Genomic DNA, 21,127 nt, shown 5'->3' on the forward strand with positions numbered 1-21,127 from the left:
TCAACAATATTTCTGTATATTCGTTTTCTGATCATCATGACTATCGAATCATCGATACCAAATTACTCCGCTGCAAGTGTGAACGATGACCAACAAGCGCTTCTTGTGTTTAAGGTCCAAGTTGCAAATCGTTTCCCGGTCTCAACTTGCGTGGAAAATGTTAGACTAAGAGTCTTATAGTTATTATTAACGTTAGTCCAAGAGACTTATATTTATTATTCTAGAGGATTCTAAAATGTAACTTCTAGCCTCCTATAATGGGCTGCTTTGTATCCTCTTTTTATCAATAACAGAATACACGACAATTACAGAACCATACGGTTCATTGATCTCTGACTATGTGTGTGACCCATAAAATGACAACAGGTATAGAGATAAAATGAGGTTTTTAGTTACTGAGTTGATATATTGAATACACAGCATATGCCCAATTTATAGAAAACGAAAACAAGAATAAAAGGCAAGACAATAAATGGCTGAGCTGTAGTCTTGGCTGTAAAACAGCTGCGATTGGGCTGGAAATCCTCATAACAAATCTTCAATCATTCTCTTCTTTCCGACACTCCCCCTCAAGTTGAGTAGTGGGGTCTCCAATACTTAACTTGCTCAAGAAGCTACTAAAAGCGTTTCCGTTGACGGCCTTTGTAAGAATATCTGCGAGTTGATCTTTTGTCGATACATGTGGGAGCTCTATGATTCTTTTTTCCAGTTTCTCTTTGATGAAATGTCGGTCTACCTCCACGTGTTTTGTTCGATCATGTTGTACTGGGTTTTCTGAGATTTGTATTGCAGCCGTATTGTCACACATAACTTTATTGGGTTCCTTTTGAGAAAAACCAATGTCTTCTAGTAGCTTCCTGATCCAAAGAACTTCGCTTAACCCTCGAGCTATACCTCTAAATTCCGCTTCTGCACTCGACAGAGCAACCACCTTTTGTTTCTTACTTCTCCAAGTAACAAGATTTCCACCGACCAAGGAGAAGTACCCTGACGTTGACCTTCGATTTCCCTTATCTCCTGCCCAGTCTGCATCAGTGTAGAGCTCAACATTCAGATGTCCATTTGTTTTGAACAACACTCCATGGCCTGCGGTTCCCTTGAGATATCTTAAAATTCTCTGAGCAGCTTCCATGTGGGCAACTTGTGGTTGGTGCATGAACTAACTTACTATTCCAAATGCATACGCTATATCAGGACGGGTGTGAGAGAGATAAATCAGCTTGCCCACGAGCCGTTGATACCTTTCTTTGTCCGCAAGCTCCCCATTAAGTTCCATGTGAAGGTTGTGGTTTACCGCCATTGGAGTATCTGCGGGTTTACAATCAATCATCCCGGTTTCCGCCAGAAGATCAAGGACATACTTTCTTTGGCAAATGAAGATCCCTCGTTTAGACCTGAGAACTTCAATCCTGAGAAAATACTTGAGATTCCCTAGATCTTTCATTTCAAATTTTGAAAACAGATTCTCTTTTAGTTGTGCTATTTCTTCTACATCATTCCCGGTAATAATCATGTCGTCTACATATATGATCAAGCAGGTTACAAGACCGTTTCTTCTCTTGAGGAACAGAGTATGATCAGCATTACTTTGGTGATACCCGTATTCTTTCATGGCCAAAGTGAACTTTCCAAACCATGCCCGAGGAGATTGTTTTAGCCCGTATAATGACTTTTTCAACCGACATACTTCCCTTTCTTTAAAACCCCCTGAGAAACCTGGAGGTGCTTCCATGTAGACCTCTTCTGTTAGGTCTCCATGGAGAAATGCATTTGTAACATCAAACTGGTGGAGAGGCCACTCCTTATTGGCTGCCACGGAGAAGAGGACTCTGATGGTGTCCATTTTTGCAACCGGAGAGAATGTCTCAGAGTAATCGATCCCATACGTCTGAGTGTAACCCTTGGCTACGAGCCGAGCTTTGTATCTTCCAATGGAACCATCTGGTTTATATTTGATTGAATACACCCACCGACATCCAACAGTTTTCTTTCCTTTAGGAAGAACGCACTTCTCCCACGTGTTGTTTTTCATAAGAGCACGCATCTCCGTTTCCATTGCTTCCTTCCAGTTCTTCTTATCCTGGGCTACCTTTACGGAACTCGGTATTTGTTCGGAGTATAGTGAGGTAACAAATGCTTTCGCACTGTTAGATAAGTTCCCGTTAACCATATTTGTCACACCCCCAAAATCCCACCTGCGGAGTACTACCGCTTGGAGGCGTGACTGACCAGGATCCAGCCACCAATCATGTTGAACAAGCATATAAATAGTTATAAAAGTCTAACCAATATGATTGGTGTTCAAACAAAACAAATTTTAAGTTGTAAGCGGAAGCATAAGTCTTAAAGTTAAAACATAAGTTCAATTGTTTTCAAGTTTAACATGGCACGCAGCAATCCATGTCCCACAACGACTCTCCTCCATGCAAGCTCCAGCTGAGTACCTATGGTCCTGCAAAGCATGTAGTAACGAGTCAACAACTAGTTGAGTGAGTTCACGGTTGGGTGTTCGTTTTAAGTTGTTTCGAAAACAGTTTCCTTTATCTGGCATCCTGCCGTGGGGGTTACCCCATAGTTGAAAACGTGACTTGTTTATTCCCAGTTACTCTGGCATTCCAGCCGTGGGGGCTACCCCGTGTTAGTTATCTGGCATTTCGGCCGTGGGGGCTACCCCATGTATACACTAGACTCGTTACCATATCGACTGCTAACCGTAGTCATGTTTATGTGCCCTGAAACTGTCAATGTCTATCATCATTGACGTGCCCCAGATCCATTAGTTCACGCCCGTCCTCTACGGCACGGTGTGAGGTTTGTCAGACATAAATAGCGCTATCTAACTAATGACCCGCTCGCCATTGGCCCGGCGATTAAGTCGATATAAAAGGAGGGACTTCGTGATAGAGTTTTGGTCTAGTATGAGTTGTCTGTCCGTCTGGACGAGGAATCACATTCCTGAACCATTGCTGTCCTACCCAAGGAGGACGAGGAATCCACGTTCCTTAACCCCATTCCCAACCCAGGGAATCCCATGCTTTGTAGAGGGTGTGAACTCACCTTGGTTTGCTCGTCAGATACACAAAAAAGTCAATCAAGCAATATTGTGGTCACTCACGTCCTATCATAGTTGTATCATACAAATCAGGTTCATAATCCAGTGGTACACGTATGTTTCTAGCACATTGCATTCAAGTATCATTCATGACAGTCCATCAACATTCACGTTCAATCAGTAATGTATCGGGTCTATGCATTAGGCCCAAAAGTCCGGCCCAATCACCTAAGCCCGTAATCATGCAAGTCCAACAGCGTGGTCTCGAGTGTAGCTTACAAGTTTCGAGTCGCAACTGATGAGGTCTCGGGTTATGCATGTGTTGGTCTCGAGTCGCAACCGGACTCGCAAGTAGGGTCTCGAGTCATGCTGTTTTGTATCCTGATCAAGTGTGGTCTCGAGTCGAGACTAGGAGTTCTCGACTCGCAACGGGGGTCGCAATCATGCGGTCTCGGCTTGTCATGCTATGGTCTCGAGTCGAAACCAGGGGTCTCGACTCCCCAGCAGTTGCTGATTCTGCACAGTTGTACTATCCAATAGAATTTCAATTCCATGCACCCTAATGTGTACTATCCACTTAAACATGTTTTGTTGTCTAACATTCAACTAAAATGGATCAAACATAGCAGAATTCAAATATTCAAGGCACCTTCATAGCACATTCAACTAGTTCTTCACATATTCAAGTCATGTTCATCAATATTCATAACATAAACAACCCTTATTCAACCACAATCATGAACAATAATTCAACACACTTGAACATACCCATCTAATGGTTTCAAGTCATCACATAACATCTCAAAATCAACTCTACACTAATCCGATTAACATGGTACTACACATATGCAAGCCGGTTTTCATAAACATCAATAATCAAGGGTTTGTATCATATTTAGCCACAAGATATCATGAGCTCATTAGCAACATATCCGAAATTAAAGCATGTTAACCGATTTCTCAACATTATACACATTAAGAACATCATACACATTAAGATCAACAATAACATAATAAACATCATAACATACTAACATCAACAATAAACATCATAAACACTAACCGGTTGATGGGTTTCAAAGGTGTGTATGAAGCTTCCAACCGGGTGTGTGTGTGAGCCGATCCAAGAGTCCAAATCCGAGAATGAGGGAGTGTGTTTGTGAGAGAAAGTAGGAGAGTGTGTGTGTAGAGGAGTATGTGTGTTGTTTGTCCAAGAAAATAGCAAGGTTGTCTAATCCCCAAGATTATATACTAGTTCTAAGGTGGTGTACCCTAATGGGCTTTCGAGTGGGGTGAAACCGTGAAGAGGAGCATGGCCCAGCCGGCCAATGGCCCAACCGGCCCAATGGTTACTGTTCACTCGAGACCTCATGGTCTCGAGTCGGGTTCTTGTTGTCTCGGTTCATACACATACACGCATACATACAATTACAACACATAAACGTAACACGTAATCACATAGGGTGTTCACATATATCACTAGAATAACGAGTTAATTAGTCACAAGGTGTTTCAAGCAAGTTACATCAAGATACAACAAAAGGTTCTAAGTTTCGAGTTGTCACATCATCCCCAAGTTGAAAGAAATTTCGTCCCGAAATTTGGTAGCACTTTTTGAGGAAGCTAGTTAAGTTGTATGGTTTTCCCGGTTTTCCTGGGGTGTCACATCCTCCCCCCGTTGATCTGGAATTTCGTCCCGAAATTCCGTAGCTTCAGCCTCAGTAGTGGTCGTACTGTTTGCGAACAGTTGGGGATACTTTTGTTTCATCTGATCTTCGCGCTCCCAGGTGAACTCTGGGCCGCGACGTGAGTTCCAACGAACTCGAACGAGAAGTATTCTAGTGCTCTTGAGGACCTTAACATCCTGGTCCGTGATTTCAACTGGTTCTTCGACGAATCGTAACTGCTCGTCGACAGTGAGTTCCTTCAGAGGAACTACGTGGGTCTCATCTGACAGACACTTCTTCAGATTCGACACGTGAAAAACGTTGTGAACTGCACCGAGTTTTGCTGGTAAGTTTAGTCTGTAGGCCACCTTGCCTATTTTCTCAATGATTTCGAAAGGTCCAACGTATCATGGGTTAAGTTTGCCTCGTTTACCAAAACGAACCACACCCTTCCAGGGTGAAACTTTGAGTAATACCCGCTCCCCAACCTGGAGCTCAAGTGGTTTCCTGCCCTTATCAGCGTAGGCTTTCTGACGGTCTCGAGCGGCCGCCATGCGTTGTCGTATTTGAGCAATCCGCTCAGTAGTGTCCACCACATGTTCTGGACCAGTGATTTGACTATCCCCCACCTCTGCCCAACAAAGAGGTGACCGACATTTACGTCCGTACAATGCCTCAAACGGAGCAGCTTTAATGCTGGTGTGGTAGCTGTTATTGTATGAGAATTCCACAAGTGGCAGATGCTTTTCCCAGCTATTACCAAAGTCGATTACACATGCACGAAGCATGTCTTCTAGGGTCTGAATAGTGCGCTCGGACTGCCCGTCCGTCTGTGGGTGATACGCTGTGCTCATATCTAATCGTGAGCCAAAAGACTTGTGCATTGCTTGCCACAGTTCCGAAGTAAAACGTGCATCTCGATCAGAGATGATAGAGGTGGGCACCCCGTGCCTCGAAACAACTTCCTTGAGATATATCTCCGCTAGAGTGGAGAACTTATCCGTTTCCTTAATCGCCAAAAAGTGTGCGGATTTCGTGAGTCGATCCACGATCACCCAAATAGTATCGTTTCCACGCTGGGATCTAGGCAAGCCAGTAACAAAATCCATGGAAATTTGCTCCCATTTCCATTGTGGTATCTCTGGTTGTTGAAGTAGGCCTGAGGGTTTCTGATATTCTGTCTTGACTCGCGCACAAGTCAAACACTTGCTGACGTAAGTTGCTATGTGGGCCTTCATGCTAGGCCACCAATACGTAGTTTTAATATCGTGGTACATCTTATCCGAACCAGGGTGTACCGAGTAGCGAGATTTGTGTGCTTCATCCATCACAAGCTCTCGTAGGTTGCCATAGAGTGGGACCCAAATGCGTCCTGTTACGTAGTAAGCACCGTCTTCCTTCTGTTCTAAGCGTTGTCTTGACCCGCGTAGGGCTTCAGCCCTAACGTTTTCTGGTTTTAGTGCTTCTATCTGAGCAGCTCGTATTTGAGAAGGGAGACTAGAATGTATAGTGAGTTGTAAAGCTCTCACGCGCTTAGGCGCAGTGTCCTTTCGACTGAGGGCGTCAGCCACAACATTGGCCTTGCCCGGGTGATACCTGATGGAGCACTCGTAGTCATTCAGTAGTTCGACCCATCGTCGTTGCCGCATATTCAGTTCCTTCTGTTTGAATATGTGCTCTAGGCTCCTGTGGTCAGTGTAGATGGCGCACTTGGTTCCGTACAGGTAATGTCGCCATAACTTAAGTGCGAAAATAACAGCTCCCAGCTCTAAATCGTGTGTAGTGTAGTTCTTCTCGTGAACTTTGAGTTGGCGTGAGGCGTAGGCTATGACCTTATCTCGTTGCATCAACACACAACCAAGCCCTTGAATTGATGCATCACAGTAAACCACAAAATCGTCTGTGCCCTCTGGCAGTGAAAGGATAGGTGCACTACAAAGTCTATCCTTTAGATGTTGAAAGGCTAACTCCTGTGCATTTCCCCAACGATAAACAACGCCTTTCTGCGTTAGCGAGGTGAGAGGCTGTGCGATCTTAGAAAAATCTTTAATGAACCTCCTGTAGTAACCTGCCAATCCCAAGAATTGGCGAATTTCCTTTGGTGTACGAGGTGCAGGCCAGTTCTTAATAGAGTCTACCTTGGATGGATCAACGTGAATCCCATCCTTGTTTACCACGTGGCCTAGGAAATGGACCTCACGAAGCCAGAAGTCGCATTTCGAGAACTTTGCGTAAAGCTGTTCTGTTCGAAGGAGTTCCAGAATAAGTCGTAGATGCTGTTCGTGTTCCTCCTGACTATTAGAATAGATCAGGATGTCGTCGATGAAGACTATAACGAACTTGTCCAGATAAGGCTTGCACACTCGGTTCATCAAGTCCATGAAAATTGCGGGTGCGTTTGTCAGCCCAAACGGCATGACCAAAAACTCATAGTGCCCATAACGAGTTCTAAAGGCTGTCTTAGAGACATCCTCTTCTCAAACTCTCAGCTGGTGATATCCCGATCTCAGATCGATCTTTGAATAGTAGCTCGACCCCTGCAACTGGTCGAACAAGTCGTCAATGCGTGGTAGAGGATAACGGTTCTTCACAGTCACCTTGTTGAGTTCGCGATAGTCGATACACATTCTGAAGGTACCGTCCTTCTTCTTCACAAATAGTACTGGAGCTCCCCAGGGTGATGAGCTAGGACGAATAAAACCCTTATCCAAGAGTTCTTGTAGTTGCATAGAGAGTTCTTCCAACTCTGATGGAGCTAAACGATAAGGTGCACGAGCTATAGGCGCAGCTCTAGGAGCTAGCTCAATCTGAAACTCGACTTGGCGATGGGGTGGAAGACCAGGTAATTCCTCAGGGAATACCACAGGATAGTCACGTACAACTGGAAAATCTTCTAGCTTCTTCTCTTTCTCCGTGGTGTCAGTAACTAGAGCCAAAACGGAAGTGTGGCCCTTGCGCAAGCACTTCTGGGCCTTAAGGAGAGAGATGATGTTCTCAACAGCACTCCTCTTGTCGCCACGAATCATGAGTGGTTCACTACCGGAACCCAGAATACGAACGATCTTCTCGTTGCAAAGAATCTCTGTTCGGTGTTGGGATAACCAATCCATCCCAACGACAACGTCGAAACTACCCAAGACGATAGGAATAAGGTCAATAGAGAAGGTCTGGTTAGCGAGGACAAGTTTGCAACCTTCGACTACATGCGAGGCCTCCAAACTCTTACCATTAGCTAGCTCTACAGTGTGCTTGTTGCTCAGGGGTGTTGGGACACGCTTAAGCATTTGACTAACTTCTAGTGACACATAGCTAGTATCGACACCCGAATCAAATAAAACTGTAACATAAAAGTCGTCGAGAAGGAACTTACCCGTCACCACGTTGGGGTCATTCCTTGCTTCACCTTGGCCAATCACGAACACTCACCCCCTGGCACCATTGTTGTTATTGTGGTTCCCATTGTTACCATTCCCCTGATTGTTGTTGTTGTTGTTCTGGTTCAGTTGGGGACAATCTTTCTTGAAATGGCCTTCAGCTCCACACTGAAAGCACCCTTTGTTGTTACCCTGTTGTTGCCGCTGATTCTGTTGAGGTTGCTGACGATTCTGATTGGCGGGGTATAAGCTCCTGCAATCCTTTGCAGCGTGACCAGGCTTGTTGCACCGATGACAGTTGCCCCTGGTGCATGGCCCACTGTGGTGTAGGTTGCAACGATTGCATTTGGGGTGATTCCCCTTGTACCCACCATGACTTTGACCACCAGACGATTGCTGACTGGGGCTCTTGTGGTCGTCCGTCTTTCTCTGCTGAGACTGAGATTGTACAGAAGTTGAACCCTTGCTTGAAGTTCCATCCCATTTCCGTTTGCTGTCACTAGAGGAACCAGAAGTAACTGTAGCACCTATACGCTTTGGTAACTTGTTCTGCTCCACCGCCTGATCAGTAAGACGGTGAGCCAACTGAACAACCTGCTGGATAGTGGCCAAGTTTGCTGAAGTCACATGACTTTGGATCTCTGGCACCAAGCCCTTGAGATAGAGTTCAATTCGCTTATACGGAGGGTCCACCATAGTAGGACACAACAAGGCAAGCTCATGCGATCTCTTAGTATACGCCTCAATCTCTGACCCCGTCATCTTGAGGTTGTAGAACTCGTCTTCCAACTTATGGATGTCATCGCGACTGCAGTATTCCTCCTTGATCATTTCCTTGAAAGTTTCCCATGGGGTGGCGTTGGCAACAACCAACACCAGCATTTGGACTTGAGCGTTCCACCACGTGAGGGCTAAACCCTCGAGAGTACCGGTAGCATACTTCACCCTGCGCGCTTCAGGGCATTCACACATTTCGAACACAGATTCTAGTTTCTCAAACCAGTGGAGGAGACCTACTGCTCCTTCAGTTCCGCTAAAAGTAGTGGGTCGGCAGTCCATAAAGGTCTTAAAAGTGCACATGGGAGGTTGAGCATGCTGACCTAAGGTAGGTGAAATAAAGACAGAGTTTAACACAAAGGTTGGTTCACGAGAGTAGGATTCTAAAATCCTAGGATAAGTTCGGACTGCAGGATATACCTCCTGCGTATGCAGCTGCAAGTGCTGTGGCAACTCGTTCGTTGATCAGAGCCGTCAACTGGGCTTGTGTCATGTTAACGCGTCCAGACATGATTCTTCATATCAAGAGTAACACGAGTGAGAGAGGTTCGCGAAAGTATGATGGTAGGATAGAATAAGCACGCACGTGTTCAAGCAACAGTAGTTATACTAACCAAGCATATCATGAGCAGTATACTATGTAATTAACAAGTAGGCAATATACACAGATCATATCACCTAGTATGTCGAGCCTTGCATGTGGAGTGAAGCGTCGTTGTGGACCGTTGAGCACTACACCGGTTATAGTCTGGTTTTAACAAAAACGTTTCTCCTTTATTAAAACCTAGTTCACTATAACCAATGGCTCTCATACCAATATGTCACACCCCCAAAATCCCACCTGCGGAGTACTACCGCTTGGAGGCGTGACTGACCAGGATCCAGCCACCAATCATGTTGAACAAGCATATAAATAGTTATAAAAGTCTAACCAATACGATTGGTGTTCAAACAAAACAAATTTTAAGTTGTAAGCGGAAGCATAAGTCTTAAAGTTAAAACATAAGTTCAATTGTTTTCAAGTTTAACATGGCACGCAGCAATCCATGTCCCACAACGACTCTCCTCCATGCAAGCTCCAGCTTAGTACCTATGGTCCTGCAAAGCATGTAGTAACGAGTCAACAACTAGTTGAGTGAGTTCACGGTTGGGTGTTCGTTTTAAGTTGTTTCGAAAACAGTTTCCTTTATCTGGCATCCTGCCGTGGGGGTTACCCCATAGTTGAAAACGTGACTTGTTTATTCCCAGTTACTCTGGCATTCCAGCCGTGGGGGCTACCCCGTGTTAGTTATCTGGCATTTCGGCCGTGGGGGCTACCCCATGTATACACTAGACTCGTTACCATATCGACTGCTGACCGTAGTCATGTTTATGTGCCCTGAAACTGTCAATGTCTATCATCATTGACGTGCCCCAGATCCATTAGTTCACGCCCGTCCTCTGCGGCACGGTGTGAGGTTTGTCAGACCTAAATAGCGCTATCTAACTAATGATCCGCTCGCCATTGGCCCGGCGATTAAGTCGATATAAAAGGAGGGACTTCGTGATAGAGTTTTGGTCTAGTATGAGTTGTCTGTGCGTCTGGACGAGGAATCACATTCCTGAACCATTGCTGTCCTACCCAAGGAGGACGAGGAATCCACGTTCCTTAACCCCATTCCCAACCCAGGGAATCCCATGCTTTGTAGAGGGTGTGAACTCACCTTGGTTTGCTCGTCAGATACACAGAAAAGTCAATCAAGCAATATTGTGGTCACTCACATCCTATCATAGTTGTATCATACAAATCAGGTTCATAATCCAGTGGTACACGTATGTTTCTAGCACATTGCATTCAAGTATCATTCATGACAGTCCATCAACATTCACGTTCAATCAGTAATGTATCGGGTCTATGCATTAGGCCCAAAAGTCCGGCCCAATCACCTAAGCCCGTAATCATGCAAGTCCAACAGCGTGGTCTCGAGTGTAGCTTACAAGTTTCGAGTCGCAACTGATGAGGTCTCGGGTTATGCATGTGTTGGTCTCGAGTCGCAACCGGACTCGCAAGTAGGGTCTCGAGTCATGCTGTTTTGTATGCTGATCAAGTGTGGTCTCGAGTCGAGACTAGGAGTTCTCGACTCGCAACGGGGGTCGCAATCATGCGGTCTCGGCTTGTCATGCTATGGTCTCGAGTCGAAACCAGGGGTCTCGACTCCCCAGCAGTTGCTGATTCTGCACAGTTGTACTATCCAATAGAATTTCAATTCCATGCACCCTAATGTGTACTATCCACTTAAACATGTTTTGTTGTCTAACATTCAACTAAAATGGATCAAACATAGCAGAATTCAAATATTCAAGGCACCTTCATAGCACATTCAACTAGTTCTTCACATATTCAAGTCATGTTCATCAATATTCATAACATAAACAACCCTTATTCAACCACAATCATGAACAATAATTCAACACACTTGAACATACCCATCTAATGGTTTCAAGTCATCACATAACATCTCAAAATCAACTCTACACTAATCCGATTAACATGGTACTACACATATGCAAGCCGGTTTTCATAAACATCAATAATCAAGGGTTTGTATCATATTTAGCCACAAGATATCATGAGCTCATTAGCAACATATCCGAAATTAAAGCATGTTAACCGATTTCTCAACATTATACACATTAAGAACATCATACACATTAAGATCAACAATAACATAATAAACATCATAACATACTAACATCAACAATAAACATCATAAACACTAACCGGTTGATGGGTTTCAAAGGTGTGTATGAAGCTTCCAACCGGGTGTGTGTGTGAGCCGATCCAAGAGTCCAAATCCGAGAATGAGGGAGTGTGTTTGTGAGAGAAAGTAGGAGAGTGTGTGTGTAGAGGAGTATGTGTGTTGTTTGTCCAAGAAAATAGCAAGGTTGTCTAATCCCCAAGATTATATACTAGTTCTAAGGTGGTGTACCCTAATGGGCTTTCGGGTGGAGTGAAACCGTGAAGAGGAGCATGGCCCAGCCGGCCAATGGCCCAACCGGCCCAATGGTTACTGTTCACTCGAGACCTCATGGTCTCGAGTCGGGTTCTTGTTGTCTCGGTTCATACACATACACGCATACATACAATTACAACACATAAACGTAACACGTAATCACATAGGGTGTTCACATATATCACTAGAATAACGAGTTAATTAGTCACAAGGTGTTTCAAGCAAGTTACATCAAGATACAACGAAAGGTTCTAAGTTTCGAGTTGTCACAATATTGGCTGTAGGATACCTTGAATTTCTGGTTTCCCTTTCTAGGGAGTACCGTTTTAGAGGAACCCCTCTATTGGTTCTAGGAGGTAAAACGTATGTTCCCGGTGTTGTTCCAGAACTCCCATCATGTTGTTCATTAGATTCGACTTCTCCTTGGACTGCGTTGTTTTGCTCAGCAATCTCCACCTGTTCCATTGTCTCGGGACTTTCCTGATTGTTAGTGGTATCTAGATCATATTCAGACATATTTTCAAGGTTCGGAGAGTCACTTACCTCGAACACCAGTCTGGATGATTCTTGGGTGAGACTTTCGACAGGCTTAGTATGTGTGGATGTATGAGATGACTCATTTTCGCTTGCAGATGGAATCCACTTCAACCAGCTTAGTGAGTCTTCATGTTCTATCTCCCCCTGACCACTGAGATGGGACTGATAGTAATATTCTGTTTCAAGAAAATCACAGTGGACAGTCGTAATCACACGACGTCGTGATGGGTTATAACATTGGTATCCTTTCTGATTCACCCCATAACCAACAAAGACAAATTTTTCGGCACATGGGTCAAGTTTGGATCGTTCGGTTTTGGGTATATGGGGAAAAACGGTACACCCAAAGACACGAGGTGGTAATCTAAGAGGTGGGGGTAGTTTGGTGAATGTGGATAAGGTATCTAGGGGAGTTTTTAGGTCAAGGGCTTTGGTTGGTAAACGATTAAGAAGATACACAGCTTTGTTTATAGCTTCGGGCCAAAAAGATTTAGGGACTTTGGATTCAAGCATAAGGGCTCGGGCCATTTCTACCAAAATGCCATTTTTTTTGCTCAACTACACCATTCTGTTCTGGGTGTTTTGGGCAGGTGGTTTGGTGAATCATTCCCTTCGCTTGAATAAATTGTTTCATGGAGGTATTAACGTATTCCCCTCCATTATCAGATCGTAAGATGTGAATGTTGGTTTTGAATTGAGTTTGGACCATGGTTTAAAACAGTCTAAATTTGTCAAAGACTTCAGATTTGTGTTTTAAAAACTATACCCATGTCATCCGGGTACAATCATCAACAAATAACAGGAAGAAACGAAGATTTTGACCTCCATTCGTTTCAGCTGGACCCCAAACATCGGAATGTATTAGTGAAAAGGGTTCACTGACCCTAGTGTTACTTGGTTTGAAGGGTTTTTTATGGCTTTTGGCTAAGGCACATGTTTCACAGTCTAAAGTACTGTTTTTCGGAAAGAGTTTAGGGAGTAAAAGATGTAGATACGCGGCGGAAGGATGCCCTAATCTCCTGTGCCAAAGCCATGCTTCTCTACTCTTTGTTTCGTGAGCAAGCATCGCAGTCCCTGACTGAGTCACCTCATCCACATAGTATAAGCCCTGTCGTTCAGTGCCACACCCAATTATCTTTCCAGTTCTGATGTCATGTAAGATACAAAAATGAGGATGCATTAGAACTGTGCAATTGAGTTCCTTTGTAACATGACTTATTGATAACAATTTGTGTGTTAACGAAGGAACATATAAACAATTTGACAATCTCAGATTGGGAGATATTTCGACAGTTCCTCCTCCCTTTACTAAAGCACTTTTGCCATTTGCAGTCTTGATATGAGTTCTGTTTGGTTTCTTTGTAGACACGAAGTCTGATGACTCGTACGTCATCGTATCAGTGGCACCACAATCAAAAATCCAAGAACTGACTTGATCACCGCTTTTCTGTGTTGTTAAATAGGCTTCTCCACTTGTTGACGGATATTCCTTCAACAACTCATACTTCCTGTTGCTAATCATTTGCAAAATCCTTTTTTTTTTAAAAAAAATATTGTCTTAAACAAAAAAAAAGATTCCAAAGAAAAAAGACAATCCCAATCCCCCTTTTCTTGACTTCACGTGTTCTCACCCACCACACCTTTTAATTTCCTTCTTCTTCACATAAAAAGAAACACAGAACCAAGAAAAAAAAGCCCCCAGACTTTCTCCTCTACATAAAATCAGAGAGAGACTAGAGAAGAGAGAGAGAAGCCGTCGGGATCTAACATGTGCGATTCTGGCTACAATAACAATGACAACCACAACTGTTCAGATTCCGATCGTCGGAACGGATCGTGCAACACCGGCGGTTGATGGTGGTTTGTGGTGTTTGGTGACCGGTGGTGATGGCAGGAAGACGCTGAAGACTGAGTTTTCTGAAGCTTTTGAACAGGTAGGTTTTTGATTTTTTGGGGTTTGATTTTGATTTGAGTTTTGGGAGGGAGGATATCTGAATTGGTTCTGTTTTGTGGTTTGAAGGAGAAGGGTTTTCATTGAATGGCTTTGTTTTGTGGTTTGGGCGGATTGATCTCAAGATCGTATGCACTGCTCTGATACCATGAAAACAGGTATAGAGATAAAATGAGGTTTTTAGTTACCGAGTTGATATATTGAATACACAGCATATGCCCAATTTATAGAAAACGAAAACAAGAATAAAAGGCAAAACAATAAATGGCTGAGCTGTAGTCTTGGCTGTAAAACAGCTGTGATTGGGCTGGAAATCCTCATAACAAATCTTCAATCATTCTCTTCTTTCCGACATAAAAAGCCTTCTTAAATCTTTACCCTAAAAAGTGGAAGCCCAATGCTAAAAAGTGGAAAACTAGGTTAGTTGATTAATGAATATAACACTTAGGTTATCACTGTAGATCGTATGTGTGATATTTGACTTTATAAGCCACTGAACATCAGTGGTGGCTGAAGCAATGACTCTAAATTATGCTTCAGTTGATGATCGAGCAGATGTTGGAGATAAACGATCTATTCTTGAATGAGAAAAGGTGCGGGAGAAACAAGAAACAGATTTAACAATTTGCTGTATTAGATATCAGCACACTTGTTTAGATTACATTACATACATATATAGACCCTTTGATGAGGGGTTTGGTGATACCAACTGATTTGACTCATTTAGCAAGAGTTTGCATATTCATACACCCAAGTGTCTATTCACACACCCTCATATACGTCTCGTATAGGTCTATAAGTCGCGTATAACCTTTTTCAATTTCCAAGAGAATCTCTGATTATGTCATATTTTGTCGTATATGACCCGTATATGCCTCGTATAGGCCTATACGGGTAGGGCTGTAAACGAGCCGAGTCGAGCCGAGCTCGACCCAGCTCGAGCTCGGCTCGAACTGAATTTGAGCTAGCTTGGCTTGAGCTTGAATTTCAAATCGAGCTGAGATTTGAGGCTCGAGCTCGACTAGATTAAAATTCGAGCTAGCTCGGCTCGGCTCGATCTAGCTCGAACTAACAAAGAACCGTAAAATTTACTACTTAAAAAGCACCAAAATGAATTTCATAGACTAAGGGACATAATTGCAATTTAATTTAACCAAATGGCTAAATATGCAAGTATAAATAGTTAACTCACTTTGTACATTTTCTTTACCTTCTTTTACTGGGGAGATATTGCCTTAGTTTTTGTCTTCTAATCAATGTGAACAAAAGAATGAAGGATGTAAACCTTATCGAGCCGGCTCACAAGCCGAGCCAGGCCAAGCTCGAGCTCGGCTTGTTTACAAACCGAGTCGAACCGAGCTGGCTCGTTTACAACCGAGCCAATTTCGAGCCAAGCTTTTTTCGAACTTTTTTCGAGCGAGCTGCAAACCACGAGTTTTTTGAACATCCCTATATACGGGGCGTATAGACAAAAAAAGACCATTTTACCCCTGAGTTACTGCTAGACTAAGGGCAAAACAGTGCTATAATGCTCTTTTGGACCACACTAAACGCCCAGTCTAGGCCTATACGGGGAGTATAGAAAAAAAGACCATTTTACCCCTGAGTTAGGGCTAGACTGGTGGGCAAAACAGGGCTATAATGGTCTTTTGGCCACACTAGACGCCTAGTCTAGCCCTGTATGCGGCATATATATATATATATATATATATAGAGTGGGGATCCTACGGAAAGTGTGTTTTTCCTAAAAAATGTAAAAAGTCATAAAACACAATAATTTCAAGCATAAAACACACCTAAAACTCACAAATAATAGAATGAATATTACTAAAACACCATATTCAAACTCTAATAGTCCATAAAAACTTCAAACACACCATCGTAAAACTATGCATATAAAACACACAATGCTAAACAACATAAAACACAATAATATTTGTCATTCCACAATCAGAGCCTTAACATCTAAAACACAACACAAAACCCACATACATGATGTTTTAGTAATCTTCATCATATTATTTGTGGGTTTTTGGTGTGTTTTATGGCTGACATTATGGTGTTTTATGACTTTTTACACTTTTTAGGAAATTTGGACTTTCTGGCCAACTCCGATCCTATATATATATATATATATATATATATATATATATAGGAAAAGGATCATGTGAGAAGTGATAGGCTAGGTGAGAAACTTGAGAAGCATTCTGGACCACACATTTTTCTAAGCCTTTCATAATATACACATATGTATAGTTTAAAATTGACTATATACATATGTGTATAACTCAATATACATATATGTATATAGTCAATTTTAAACTATACATATGTGTATATTACGAAAGGCTTAGAAAAATGTGTGGTCCAGAATGCTTCTCAAGTTTCTCATATAGGGTGGACTTCTCTTAGGATCCCTACCCTATATATATATATATATATATATATATATATATATATATATATATATATTTGTTTTCTCTTTTTAATATCGATAACACTAATATTAATTATAAAAAACTCATATTAATATCAATAACACTAATATTAATTATACGATGCCTACACCAGACTTATACTACACTATACACGATACAATACGTTTAATATTGTATAAAATGTTTGTAAAAAAACTAATAATGTATAAAATGTTTGTAAAAAAACTAATATTTTATAAAAGTTTGCTATAACGATTAATATTGTATAAAATGTTTGTAAAAAAAAAACCTTATATACGCTCTATATTGGTCTATACGTGGCATATATGGGGCATGAGCCATATATGAGACCTATACGAGGGGTCCTATATGCCATGTATAGGCCTGTACGCGGCGTATAGGAGCAACCAAACCAGAACTGACATGAGTCACGCACTGAGTTTGATGTAACCCTATACGCCCCGTATAGGCCTATTCGAGGCATATATGAGGTAGAGGGTATGCAAATAGGCAGATAAGGTGTGTGGATAGTTTAAGCCTTAAACTACCGTGACATAATAATAGTAATAATAATAATAAGGGTAAATTACTTTTTGAGTCCCTGTGTTTTATAGGTTTTAACCAGTTGAGTTCAAAAGCAAAAAGTTTAACGACCTGAGTCCCTATAAGCATTTTCTTTAACCATTTGAGTCCAAATTTCTAACTCCATCCATCAAGTCTATTAACTAAGTCTGTTAACTATGAGGGTGATTTGGTCATTTACACACAAAGTACAAGTCTTATATGCACATAAGTACAAGAAACAAGTATTCAATGCATATACCTTTAATATATATAAAAATGATTCATTCTCTCTGTTTCTCTGTAACTATCCTCTTGTCAAACCTCTAACCCTAACCTGCAACTCCGATCTACGGCACCGACGAAGATGCGTGAGATTCTCCATATTCAAGGCGGCCAATGCAGACACCAGATCGGAGCAAAGTTCTGGGAGGTAGTTTGTGCAGAACATGGTATTGATGTGACTGGAAAGTACACCGGAGAGGAGATTCTGAGCTTTAGCTCGAGAGGATTAATGTGTATTACAATGAGGCTAGCGACGGAAGGTTTGTTCCACGCGTCGTGCTTATGGATCTGGAGCCAGGAACGTTGAACAGTCTCAGATCTGGAGCGTACGACCAGATCTTCCGACCGAATACGTTATGTTTGGGCAGTCCGGTGCCGGTAATAATTGGGCGAAAGGTCATGAAGCAAAGTTGACTCTACATGGTCTCGTACAGGTAAGGGCTTGTTCTTCCGGTCGTTATCAATATCATATTTTTGAAATTATTTTCACTTACATATCTATTCATGGCAGCACTACATCATTGAGCGAGATCAAGTCGTGATATTTGTCAAAAGTGTAAGCAGAGAAGTTGAGCTCAACAAATTGCTTGTGGAGTGTAATTTCCCATCAATCTGCATCCATTCTGGCATGTCTCAAGGGTTCAAGGAAGGGCACAAAAGAATCTTGGTGGCAACAGATCTAGTCGGTAGGGGTATTGATATCGAACTGTTGGTATCATCGTCATCGGAAACCCAGGACCAATCGGAACGGATGGACTTGTGACCACAAACACAATCACTAACGAACAATCCACAACATTCACACGAGTTCATGATGATTATGAATTGAAACGAAACGATTTTCAGAATATAAACTAACCGAATGAAACTTGAACAAACACTAAACTTTGAATATGATAACTGCTTGTAAAACACGTTCTGATTACAAACTTGACTAACTGAACAACCGTATAACTTGGAAGTTTGGCAACCGGTTATATAGGGATGAAAAGGTACGTCAATTCCAGTCACACCGTTTCACAAACAGTTGTGACGTTCCATGATAACCGCCCAGCGGTTATTGCTGATAAGGGACATGACGCTTCATGATATCCGGCCCAAACTTCTTGTGTTATCGGACTAAAACATAACTGACTCGTTCGACCCATACATTACATGGCCTACGGCCCAAATGACAATAAACATAATAATCTAATGTTTGACCCATAACTAAAATAATATAAAACAAATAAACATAAACAGGCCCGAGGCCCAAATACGTGACTCGGATGATTCTTGATTACCGAAACAATCTTCATTCTCCCCCTTAAGCAAGAAATATCCGAGCTCTTCGATCCGTTTACTCCTTGCGGTTGTTGGTGACTTCGATCTTCACCACCACGTCATCATCACTTGAATCTTCAATCCATCCGCAATTGCTCGAGCTCTCGGCCATTCCAACTTTCTCTCTTGCACGCTCCTTCTTGATGTAATCAAAGTACCATTCGGCCAACTCTAGATAGTAAACGTATGCAACCTTCATTTCATAGGCGTCGTCCTTGTCGTAACCATACTTCACCGATATCTCGCCCGATTTGTCTTTTGCCATTATCTCATCAAACCCACCGTTGTGCTTCACGATGCGGTGTAGTAGTATGAGGCTAACATCACGACCATCAATTAACTCCGGTGGCATTGCCTTCTCACAAACAATTCCAAGAAAGTTCGTGATGAACCAAACTAAGATTTCTTCAAACGGTGTGTCGAAGAATCTTGGGTGCTTCTTGATTTCTTCGTGTAGTGTGATTAGATCCCCTGGTTCAATGCAGCTTTCCATGATTAACCCCCTTTCAACAACATCCTCCTCGAGTTGAGAGAGAGAGTTATTGCCCGTTCCCGAAGCATTTGCCTTGATTGTCGTGGATTATCCTTCTCGCCTTCGAGATAAATCATTAAAGCTTTCTTTGCCTTTTTCGAGTACACGACTTTCCTTGCACTTGGGCGTTCGTCATACACTTTCTTTTTATTTTTTGACTTTTCAAATTCCCGCTCATAGTAATCGCCTAAACATTCTTGAAACTTTTCTTTTTCTTCCTTGTACCCATTGTCGACCCCAAGATTATCATAAAAGGCGTCAAGATAATCTTGTTCCAAGTCGGTTTCCGACTTGTCTTCGTATATGTCGAAACCCTTTGATCGACAACCGAACATCTTCTTCAATACGCACTTTTCACCCATAGTAACCGTCTCGATTCCTTGAAACAGGAGTTGTTCCAAACTTAGAACATTCCTGTCAAGTTTTGGTGCGTAACTAACACACGGAATTGTCTTATCCTTGCCGTCCACCGGCACCCTTACTTCACCAATTCCATGAACAAACGAAACATCCTTCTTGCTTTCATTCGTTACAACCCCGAAGTGTCTTTTAAAACACTTGAACAAACTACGATTTCCCGTCATGTGCGTCTTAAACGTGGGATCCACAACCCAGATTGAATCCCATTTACCCCCGCAAGTATCCTTTACAATATAATCATTCTCGACTGGTAAAGGTGATAGTATAATATACTTACTAGGGCAAATTGACGCGATGTGGCCAAACTTCTTGCACTTGAAACACCGAACCCCCGGTTTTCTTGGCCTACCCACTGATGCGTTGGGTTTCTTCCCGTTCTTCTTCGTGAAACCCCCTCTGAATACCTTCTTTGGAAACTTTTTCATTGGTGATACCCCGGTTCGTATGGTTGGCTTCCCCTGCGCGTACTCATCCACTTCCGCCGCCCGGCCGCACTCTCCACTACGAACAAACACATCATCACCGAAATCGGTCATAACCGATTTCCCCTTGTTTCCACCGATTCGGTTCTCTCCTTGATCACAATTCCTTCCGGTTCCTGTTAAACCTTTGGCTCTGATACCAATGTTGGTATCATCGTCATCGGAAACCCAGGACCAATCGGAACGGATGGACTTGTGACCACAAACACAATCACTAACGAACAATCCACAACATTCACACGAGTTCATGATGATTATGAATTGAAACGAAACGATTTTCAGAATATAAACTAACCGAATGAAACTTGAACAAACACTAAACTTTGAATATGATAACTGCTTGTAAAACACGTTCTGATTACAAACTTGACTAACTGAACAACCGTATAACTTGGAAGTTTGGCAACCGGTTATATAGGGATGAAAAGGTACGTCAATTCCAGTCACACCGTTTCACAAACAGTTGTGACGTTCCATGATAACCGCCCAGCGGTTATTGCTGATAAGGGACATGACGCTTCATGATATCCGGCCCAAACTTCTTGTGTTATCGGACTAAAACATAACTGACTCGTTCGACCCATACATTACATGGCCTACGGCCCAAATGACAATAAACATAATAATCTAATGTTTGACCCATAACTAAAATAATATAAAACAAATAAACATAAACAGGCCCGAGGCCCAAATACGTGACTCGGATGATTCTTGATTACCGAAACAATCTTCACG

General features: G+C 42.5%; 1 long non-coding RNA gene across 1 annotated transcript; it reads left to right on the forward strand.

Moving 5' to 3' along the window:
• The first annotated feature begins 14,096 nt into the window (after window positions 1-14,096).
• On the forward strand, window positions 14,097-18,267 carry LOC118489253. Its single transcript, XR_004886917.1, has 4 exons — window positions 14,097-14,334; window positions 14,421-14,509; window positions 17,718-18,069; window positions 18,147-18,267. It is a non-coding gene; the product is annotated as an uncharacterized LOC118489253 (long non-coding RNA).
• Window positions 18,268-21,127: the final 2,860 nt, after the last annotated feature.

The sequence above is a fragment of the Helianthus annuus genome, chromosome 17 (genome assembly GCF_002127325.2).
Source record: "Helianthus annuus cultivar XRQ/B chromosome 17, HanXRQr2.0-SUNRISE, whole genome shotgun sequence".
In the NCBI taxonomy this organism is placed as follows: Eukaryota; Viridiplantae; Streptophyta; class Magnoliopsida; order Asterales; family Asteraceae; genus Helianthus; species Helianthus annuus.